A 10,897-nucleotide genomic window follows, 5' to 3' on the forward strand; every position below is an offset into this window, starting at 1 on the left:
ACTGTTTTACAAGTTATTTATATATTGCATATGTCCTACTGCTTTATATTGAGTCCGGTTATTCATGAGTCGAACAAAGTCAAGGTAAGTGTTCTCTTGTACCCCTTTCAAGCTTAAGTGGCGGTTTAGCTTTCCAGCTCGCATACTCGTACATTCCATGTACTGATGCCAGTTGGCCTGCATCTTATTATGATGTAGATGCAGGTACCCAGGATTAGCATGCAGCACGCCGTTGATCCAGTTGAGCACTCCAGAGTCAATGGTGAGCCTCCTTGTTTTCCGGAGGACTCGATTAATTTGTTCTCTTAGTTTTGTTCTATTAGGATGTTGCGGGGTCTGTCCCAACATCCATCTAAGTATTTAGAGGCTTCATAGACAGTCAGTCAGTTAGTATTGAGTCAACCTTGCATGGTATTGAGTTATTCTGTTGAGTTAGGTTTCCGCTGAGTTAAGAAAGCCAGGCCAAGGGTTCGCTTGGGGCCAGAAATGGTCTCCGGGTGCCGGTCCCGCCCAGGGTGTAGGCTCGGGGCGTGACAATTTTACTCTTACATTACAACAAGCAACTGTTACAAGTGCAGAGGACTTTCTCCAGAATAGCCTAATAGAGAAGCCAAATGTTTGTCCTGTTACACCTCAAATCTTCAAACAAAAAATGATAGCCTGGTGCACTAAGCTCTCTCTTTGTTTACGCGCTATCTCTCTAAACAAAAGCTCTTACTTTCCTAGTTCTTAAGCCATTCCGAACATGTTGTACTTATGCTACCAAGGCCCGATTCCCAGGATCTAATACAAGGTTTGATTATATTCTTGCCCTTATATTCATCTTTTTTTTTATGACCGTGGTGTCCAGGCCAAATTTCACGCACCTCGACTAATTCCACTGAATATTTGCCATCTCCCACCAGCAACAGGTACTAGCCAACTCTGGCCACCAAGGCTATGACAAATTTAAAGAATCACCTAGTGTTTTTGTGGTTTTGAACATGACACCTCAGATTCTCAACCACCATTATATTCATTTTACCTTACTATTTTTGTGATTTATTTCATTTACAAGATCAATATAGCAACAAACATATAATTAAATCAATCGCAACCACTATAATCAATTTGATTAAATTCAACTATAGCCGATGATTTAGTCTATAGAGTTTAGCTTATACAAACAAAGATTAAATCACCGATTCTTATAAGTTATAAAGATTATATTCACAATCTAAGCAACAAACATACTTGCAAGAATAAATTAATTATGTGAATGAAAAAATATAATTAAATATTATATGCAACATACCTATGATTTGTTATCTTCCCCTTTTGTTTGTCCTTCATTTTCTTTTCCTCTTTCCATTCTCACTAATCAAGCCAAAGTAGTTAAACTTCTTTTTCCTTCCGTTCAACTTCTCTTTTTCAGTAGAAACTAAGCATACTGATAATGTCTCACTATGTGGGGTTCCTATTTGGTCCTTTGCACTTTTGGAATATATTTTTCGGAAAATGATCAAATATGCCCTTAAACTATGTGAAATGAATAAAAATGTCCTTCATTTATAGTTTGACTCAAAAATGTCTTTGCCGTCAATACTTTGGTTCAAAAATATCTTGCAGTCAATACTTTGGTCAAGAAATGCCCCTATAGTCCGTGGCAGATACTTTGGTTAAGAAATGCCCCTATAGTTAATACTTTCTTCTTTACAAATTAATATTTTCTAGACATTTTTGGTGTTAATTAGAGACTAATTAGTAGAGTAATTGTTTAGATTTTGAGAATTGCATACATGGAAATAGGGAAATAAAATGAAGGAGAAATGGAGAAATTAGCAAGCAACTCATTGGTATGTTACTCTGTCTGTTGTTTCTTGTACCTCGATTAGTATATTGTTTTGATGTAATTTCTGTTCTATTACTATCTGCTATTTTTGTTATTATTGTCTGTTGTTTCTTGTATCTTCATTACTTCCTTTTTGGGATTGCATGCTTAAGATTGTTTTTCTTAAGCCGAGGATCGATCAGAAACAATTTATGTACCTTTGAGGTAGGGGTAAGGTTTGCATACGTTCTACCCTCTCTAGATCCTACTTTGTGGGACTGTACTGAATATGTTGCTATGTTGTTGTTGTATTGACTTGGATGATTATTTGTTTTGTTTATCTTGCTATTCTGCAATCGTTATTTTTTATTCCCGCCTTGCTTTGATTACATCCAGAGTAACATGATATTTTATTGAAGAACTGCTCTTTGAGTTCTCATAGCAGTGCTTTTATCTGTTTCATTTTACGTGACACTATCTGTATGAGTAAGAAATTTAAGAGAAAAAGTTGAAAGATTTTAGAAACTTGTAATCTTAGATCCCTCCCGTGTTGATGAATAGCCTAGGACACTGTAGGCACATCACTTTTGTTGTTGTTGTTGTTGATCAGAATGTCCGAGTAAACATCTCTGCGTACACACCACCTCCCTAGACCCCATTTGTGGGATTACACTAGGTATATTGTTGTCGTTATGTTTAAGTTAAGTACAGGACAAACATTTAGCTTATGCAGTAGGCTATTTTAAAGAAGGCCCTCTATGTTACGTTTGATGCCTTTTAAATTAGAGTAAATTTTATCATGGCGAATTTGTGGCGCTGAAGATTTTGATACACATTTGGTCTTTTAGCAGGTATAATCTGCTGTACTTCGCGAGGACATTGTCGATCTTATGGATTTCATAGAAGGGTTAAAGAATGAACAAAATCAAGTTGAAAAGCTGTCATTTTTGTTGGCATGTTTACAGCTTTGTTATTACATTTCGGATGGTTCTAATGCCGAAATGTCATGCATATCATATGAGGTTCATGATCTGGTTCAGTCACTTTTTAATCAGAGTAGTGGAGATGACATGATGGTTAAATTAATGGATCATGTCGTTCCTCGCCTCCTTGAAAATATCACAGGTTCTAAAATCTCATATCATCATCATTCTGAATCAAGTGCTGCCATGAATGAGGATCAGTTGGTTGAACTTTTGGACGTGCTCCTCGTGAATCTCCATAACCTACCCAACGTTCGTGCTGAGTTGATTTTCCCGTCAATGACTCAATATGAGCTTCTTCAGAATGTATTTTGCAATTTATGAGATTACCATAGGTTGAAAGTAAATGGTTGGGTTCATGAGTATGAGACAATCGAATATGTCGTACCGTAGTTTCAACTTATGGCGAAGAGAGTAGGACACTTCTGTTTTGTACTTTTGTCTTATCATCTTGAAGATAAAACAGATGAAAATGATGACAATGAACTTGAAGTCTCTCAAGTCAATTCCATGCTAGTCCATCTACTTTTGAAGATAATTCCGGTTTCACTGGAGGTTATGCACATATGTTGTACAAATTTGAAAGGTTCAAAGTCGGAAGATGTTGGACGTTTCATCAAGCAGCTCCTAGAAGCCTCTCCGGCTTAGAGAATCTCTGATTCATCTACAAGAGCACATGGTTATTAATGCTGTTACTCCTAGCGCTTCAACGTGTAACATTCATGTCATGACAGAGTTCCTATTGATTATTCTTACTGATGTGCCCAAGGACGTTATTCGTCATGACAAATTGTTTGTTCTCTTGGCACGTGTTAGAGAATTTACAAAGGAGGTATGCATTCTTTTTCGCAACTTAGAAGAGAATATGAACACAACAAGAGGTACAGGTCTAAACTTGCTGGAAAATATTGAACTCCTCAAGGAATTGAAGATCTCAAGAATGTTTTCTTGAAAGCCCGTGCCGACTCATCTCGGCTCCGCTTCCCCATGAGTGATGGACCGCTCTTCATGACTCTTATACTCACAAACTTAAATGACTTGGTCAATTCCAATGCTTCTTCAGTTGCTTTGATAAAAAAAGAAATTAAGAAGGTGAAAGAAGACCTGGAAATCATAAGATCGTTCTTCGGGTATGTTGAGCAAGAGTTTCATAGAGATCTTTGGACTCGTGTTCTAGATGTGGCATATGAGTCGGAACATGTCATTAACTCAATTCTTGCCCGAGATCATGGTCTATTTCAGCTTATCTTCATACTTCCTGATACCGTAGAAAAGATCAAGCTTGTCAAAAAAGAGGTACAAGAGAAGATCCCCAAGAGCAGCGGTATTATTGTTGCAAACGCTCCTAACAAACCGGTTGAAAGAAACTCATCGAGTACAGTTGGTAAAATAATCGTAGGTTTTGAGGAGGAGACAGAGTGGATAGTTAGGAAGCTCACCAGCGGACCAGCTGAGATAGATGTCATTTCCATAGTTGGCATGCCAGGGCTTGGAAAAACTACTTTGGCTTACAGAGTGTATAATGATAAGTCCATTGTTGATCATTTCGATGTTTGGGCTTGGTGCACAGTCGACCAGGAACGTATGAGAAAAAGTTGTTGCAGAAAATTTTCAATGAAGTTATTGGTTTGAAAGAAAAATTCAGTGAGGATGACATAGATGATGACGTTGCTTGATAAGCTGCGGAAAAACTATGTGGACAGCGGTACCTTATTGTCTTGGATGACATGTGGGATACTGCAACATTGGATGAGCTAACAAGACCTTTTCCTGAATTTCAGAAAGGAAGCCGAGTGATTATAACAAGTCGGAAAAAGGAAGTTGCTTTGCATGGAAAATGCCACAGTGATCCTCTTTATCTTCGATTGCTAAGATCAGAAGAAATTTGGGAGTTATTAGAGAAAAGGGTATTCGGAGAAGAACGTTGCGCTGATGAACTAAAGGATGTTGGAGAAAAGATAGCTCAAAAGTGTGATGGGCTTCCTTTAGTACTTGATCTAATCGGTGGAGTCATTTCAAGGAAGGAAAAGAAAGAGCTTTTGTGGGTTGAAGTTCTGAATAATTTGAGTTCCTTTATTTTTAAGGATGAAGAGGAAGTGGTGAAGGTTATACAATTAAGTTATGACCATTTGTCAGATCACGTAAAGCCGTGTTTGGTTTACCTTGCAATTTATCCAAAGGACAAAGATATAAGGATCTCTCAGTTGAAAGATTTTTGGATTGGTCAAGGGCTTGAGATGAAAATGCAGAAGAAGTAGTGGATGAGTTAATTTCGATTAGCTTGGTAATACCTTTCGATAATTTTATTTTTCAAAATTCATGATCTTATGCATGACTTTTGTTATATAAAATCTAGAAAGGAAAAGGTGTTTGACTTCATAGGAGGTTCAAACGCTCCGTCTTCTTCTTCTGGTGTGATGGCACGAGGAATTACCATTCGTTATGTTAAACACCTCTTCTCTCTGAAGGTGTATGATGGGATTCATGATTGTCTTTCCTACAACAGTCACCTAAAACACTTGAGGCTTCTTAAAAGTTTGGATTTGAAGGGCCTAACATTGACAGATTCTTTGCTGGATGAAATTGGTATGCTCGTTCATTTGAAGTACTTAATCATTCAGACGAAGGCAAAAGCTCTCCCTCCGTTATTTTCAAACCTCTGCAATCTAGAAACTCTATCGGTGTATAACATTGAGAGACCATGCATGATACTATCACCTTGTTTTTGGAGTCTTGCAAAGCTACGAGATGTGCGGATGATGGAATGTGCTCTCTTTGAACCAACTGTGTTAGATGAGGACTCAAGGTTAGAAAATTTGAGAACATTACAGCATCTCTCCCTTCCCGGTTCAGAAGACATGGAGGATATTTTCAAAAGGTTTCCTAATCTTCAAATCCTTAGTGTCTCTATCATAGCAGAGAAGATTTGTTTTCCAAGATTGGATGTCCTTAACGAACTTGAACAACTCAATTTATCTGCTTCTTGGGATTCATTCCATGAATATACACACGACTTCCCTTTGAGCTTGAAGAAAATGAGGTTGCAAGGGCTCGCTCTGACATCCGATTCATTGTCAAGAATTGCTAGACTACCCAACCTTCAAAAACTAAGTCTAAAAAACGCAATCATCGATGGGGGGCCAGGAGAATGGAACATGGAAGATGTCACCTTCAAGAATCTCAAATATCTAAAATTGGATAGTGTGGAATTTTCTGAATGGCAGGTTGATGCAGAGAAATCATTTCCCGTGCTCGAGATGTTAGATATAATTACATGTGAGAAGCTTATGGACATCCCAGATAGTTGTGGAGATATTGCGTCATTAGAGCTTATCAAAGTATGGTTTAGCCCTCAGCTTAAAGAGTCAATTCTTCAATATTAAGGAATATGTTGAAGAAATGACCGGAGAAGACAAGCTTCACGTATGCTTCCAAGGTAGATGGTCTAGAGAATGTGAGTATGAATACGAATTCATCAACTTCTTTCCTTTTAGAAATGTTATGTTTTGTTCCAATATTGCTTTTAACTTATACAATATATGTTCTTTGCAGAGAGATCACATCAACCTGTAAATGATGAACCGATCCTAAAGACATGTATGCCTTCTTCCAATGCGTTTCTCTATATCCATTTTCGTTTATTGATAACATTGTGGTTAATAATTGTTTATCAAGTCTAAACAGTGCTAGCTATCAGTACTTGTATTCTTTATTATAATGGATGAGATATTGTATGCATGTGTGCTTTTCATTACCATGAGATCTTATGTATTTTTTTATTCTTCTAAAGTGTGTGACTTTCGTGTTGAAGTTGTAATCTTCAGTTACCATAAAGCATGAAACAAGTAAGTTCCAATGCCTAACTTGAAATTGGTGTGCATAGGCAGCATAGCGCATAAATATGGATATAATACACCTTAACTAAACACTCCAACCTTACAAAATGATCATCTAGACACCTTTAGTAATATATGTGTTATGTCAGCGTTGGGTGTCCACGAGCCACAATGTATCACGAGTTGAGGTGTCTAGATTTGCATTCTCGAAGTTGGAATGGTTAGAAGGGGTATTTTGAGAATGACAACTTGGGAATGAATGAATGAAAAGGGAACATAGTTACTAGACATGAATTTCAATTAGTATTGCAAAGTTTCAATTACAACTTATAATTAATGATTGAGGAATAGTATGTACTGTAGTTTTTATTTTACATATATATATAGTTAAGATAGGAAGAGGGAACCTAATTAACTTAAAAGTAGATATAACTCTGTGGTTTAACCTCATGTTCATGTTAACTAGTTGCCTGTTCATTTCCTTGAAGCCCGCTTTGGTTATCACATTATTTTGTTGTTGTTACGGTTCCTTTTTTCTGAAAGCTTTGTAATGCTTCTTCTAGTATTTGTTTTGTGTTCCTATCTTCTGTATGTTTGTTAATATGTGTTACTTGAGCTGAGGGTCTTATGAAAATGGACTCTCTACCTTCATGAGGTCGGGGCAGTAAGACTTGCGTACACTCTACCCTCCTCAAACGCCACTTGTGGGATTTCATTAGATATATTGTTTTGAAGTACCCTTTCAAGACCACTATATTGAATTCTTTACATTTTTAGTGCACAAAACATTAACTCTTAGGAATATCCAGCCAATGCAACATTATTTGTTTTATTTTTTGTTTGTCAAAAACCAGTGGAAGGGTCAAAATTTGAACGTTATCTATTTTTATAGTAAAGTCACAAAACTATTGATTGTCACATTAAAGTAACTAAATTTTATTCACTATAACGATGCTTGAAAAATTGTCACGACAAACAGATTTTCCTTTCTAGCTTTTCTCGAACAAAGTGCAGAGGACTTTCTCCAGAGTAGCCTAATGGATAAGCTAAATGTTTGGCCTGTTACGCACCTTAAAATTAAAAAATGACAGTCTGGTCCATTAAGCTGTCTAAAAAAAACCTCTTAGTTTCCTAGTTCTTAAGTCTTTCCGAACACATTGTACTTCGGCCACCAAGGTCCGATTCTCAAGATCTAACTCACGTGTCCTTAAATCAATTTGATAAATTCAACTATAACAGATGATTTAGTATATATAGTTTAACTTATACAAACAAAAATTAACTAATTGATTCTTACAAGTTGTAAAGATTATGTTCACAATCTAAATTACATAAAGGAACAAACATACTTAACAAGAGTAAATTAATGACATCATACATAAATGTGCCCTTTAACTTGGCCTTATTTCACATGTAGACACTAACTTCTATAAAGTTGAACAAGTAGACACATGAGTCCTACGTGACATAATACACATAGGACTGATGTAGGATGAAAATTGTCATGTAGGATGATTGCAGTTACTAAAGAACTTATATCTTATTAGGTATAAATTCGACTGTTAAAAAATAAAAATTTGAGAATACACATCTACACATCTCAATTCGTCCCTATTTTTTTTCATTTGAACACTTTAACTTACAAAATGATCATCTTATGGGTCATGTTAGCATCAGGTGTCCACGAGACACAATAAGGATGAGTTGATGCACTGATGTCAATAGTATTTATATATCTTGATTATATATACAAATACTTTTAAAATATTTTTTTAAATCACTTAGTGAACATTAAAAATAATTTAGTAAACAACCACTTATTTTATTAGAAAATATTTTCACATCATACCGGAACATCCAATTGGAATCAGACAGCAAATTATGAAAGTCTCAAAACAAGTGGAGTATAAATATTACTAATACCAACAAAAAAAAATAAAAATTAGATCAGATCTCAAAACAAGTGTAGTATAAAATATTATATTTTTCGAAATTGATTATATAAACTTTAAATTGACAATTAATTTTCACAATGGATCAAACGAATCTCAATACAGGTGGAGTATATAATGAATATTATAAGGCAAGAGAATCGGTGTATATGACTTTCACAAATGATTATTAAGATGACATAAAATATTATATTTTCCACATTGATTACAGAAACTAAGATGATAATGTCTACTACTGCCTCCATCATGTGATAGTATTCGAATTTCGAGATTACATGAGTTACATTTTTAACCTAATTTTTCCATATGTTTTTTAAATTATTAATTTATAATATTTTTCACGTAATTTATAAATTAAAAGGTCAAATATTTGAAAATAAAAAAGTGCTATGTGATATCATGTTCGGAAATAATAATTTATATATTAGGGAATATAAATTATTTCCTCTGTCCACTTTTAATTATTATGGTTTCTTTTTTTAGAGTAAAACAACTTTGACTAACATTTTATGATGTATTTTTTCATCATATTGTTATGCAAAAAATTGTAATTTATACTCCCTCCGTTTCACAAAGAATGACCTCCTTTCCTTTTTAGTCAGTTTCAAAAAGAATGACCTCTTTCCTTTTTTGGTAACATTTTACTTTTTGCTTTCCACGTGGCATGTTTAAGACCACAAGATTAAGGGAAATTTTGTACATTTGACATAACTTTAATTTAGGACCACAAGATTCAAAAGTCTTCTTTATTTACTTAAACTCCATGCCAAGTCAAACCAGGTCATTCTTTGTGAAACGGAGGGAGTAGTACTTTTTGTATAGTTTTTGAATATCTAAATTTTTTATTTAAAATATCGAATTAATGTAATCTAATTTAACTTTGAAAATTAGTCAAATTGACTTTCGAAAAACGCAATATGAATTAAATGTGGACGGAGGGAGTACTAGAGTAATTTTTTAAGTCTTCTTTTGCCTTTCAAGTTTGTCTTTGGCCAAGTAATTATTTCAACTGCTTTTGTCCTATTTTGTCAACTTCAAGGTATGATTATTGAAGAATATTTGGGTGTTAATACTTTCTTCTTTACATATTAATATTTTCTAGACATTTTTGGTGTTAATTAGAGACTAATTAGTAGAGTAATTGTTCAGATTTTGAGAATTGCATACATGGAAATAGCAAAAGAAAATGAAGGAGAAATGGAGAAATTAGCAAGCAACACATTGGTATGTTCTTGTACATCTCAATTAGTATATTGTTTTGTTGTAGATTTTATTTTGTTACTATCTGCTATTTTTGTTATTTTCTGTTGTTTCTTGTACCTTCATTACTTCCTTTTTGGGATTGCATGCTTAAGATTATTTTTCTTGAGCCGAGGATCTATCAGAAACAGTTTATGTACCTTTGAGGTAGGGGTAAGGTTTGCATACGCTCTACCCTTTCCAGATCCTACTTCGTGGGACTATACTGAATATATTGTTGACTTCTTGTTGTTGTTGTTGTACTGACTTGGATGATTGTTTGTTTTGTTTATCTTGCTTTGATTACATCTAGAGTAACATGATATTTTATTAAAGAACTGCTCTTTGAGTTCTCATAGCAGTACTTTTATCTGTTTCATTTGTTGTTGTTGTTGTTGATAAAGTAAGATGAGAATTACCGAGTATGCGGCTGTTGCTTACTAGTATGTTTTATTTGAAACAAAAGTAGGGGTAAGGTTTGCGTACACACCACCTCCCTAGACCCATTTGTGGGTACACTAGGTATGTTGTAGTCGTTATGTTTAAGTCAAGTACAGGACAAACATTTAGCTTATGCAGTAGGCTATTTTAAAGAAGGCCCTTTACGTTTATGTTTACGTTATCATGGCGAATTTGTGGCACTGAAGATTTTGATACACATTTGGTCTATTAGCAGGTATCATCTGCGGACATTCTTAGAGAATCTCTGATTCATCTACAAGAGCACATGGTTATTAATGCTGTTACTCCTAGCGCTTCTACGTGTAACATTCATGTCATGATAGAGTTCCTATTGATTATTCTTACTGATGTGCCCAGGGATGTTATTCGTCATGACAAATTGTTTGTTCTCTGGGCACGTGTTAGAGAACTTACCAAGGAGGTATTCGTTCTTTTTCGCAACTTAGAAGAGAATATGAACGCAACAAGCTGTACAGGTCTACACTTGCTGGAAAATATTGAACTCCTCAAGGAAGATCTCAAGAATGTTTTCTTGAAAGCCCATGCAGACTCATCTCGGCTCCGCTTCCCCATGAGTGATGGACCGCTCTTCATGACTCTTCTACTCACAAACTT

General features: G+C 35.2%; 1 pseudogene; it reads left to right on the plus strand.

Moving 5' to 3' along the window:
* Positions 1-1,776: 1,776 nt before the first annotated feature.
* On the plus strand, positions 1,777-5,090 carry LOC102595983 (putative late blight resistance protein homolog R1B-12; annotated as a pseudogene).
* Positions 5,091-10,897: the final 5,807 nt, after the last annotated feature.

Source organism: Solanum tuberosum, unplaced genomic scaffold (assembly GCF_000226075.1).
Source record: "Solanum tuberosum cultivar DM 1-3 516 R44 unplaced genomic scaffold, SolTub_3.0 scf00580, whole genome shotgun sequence".
Taxonomy (NCBI): Eukaryota; Viridiplantae; Streptophyta; class Magnoliopsida; order Solanales; family Solanaceae; genus Solanum; species Solanum tuberosum.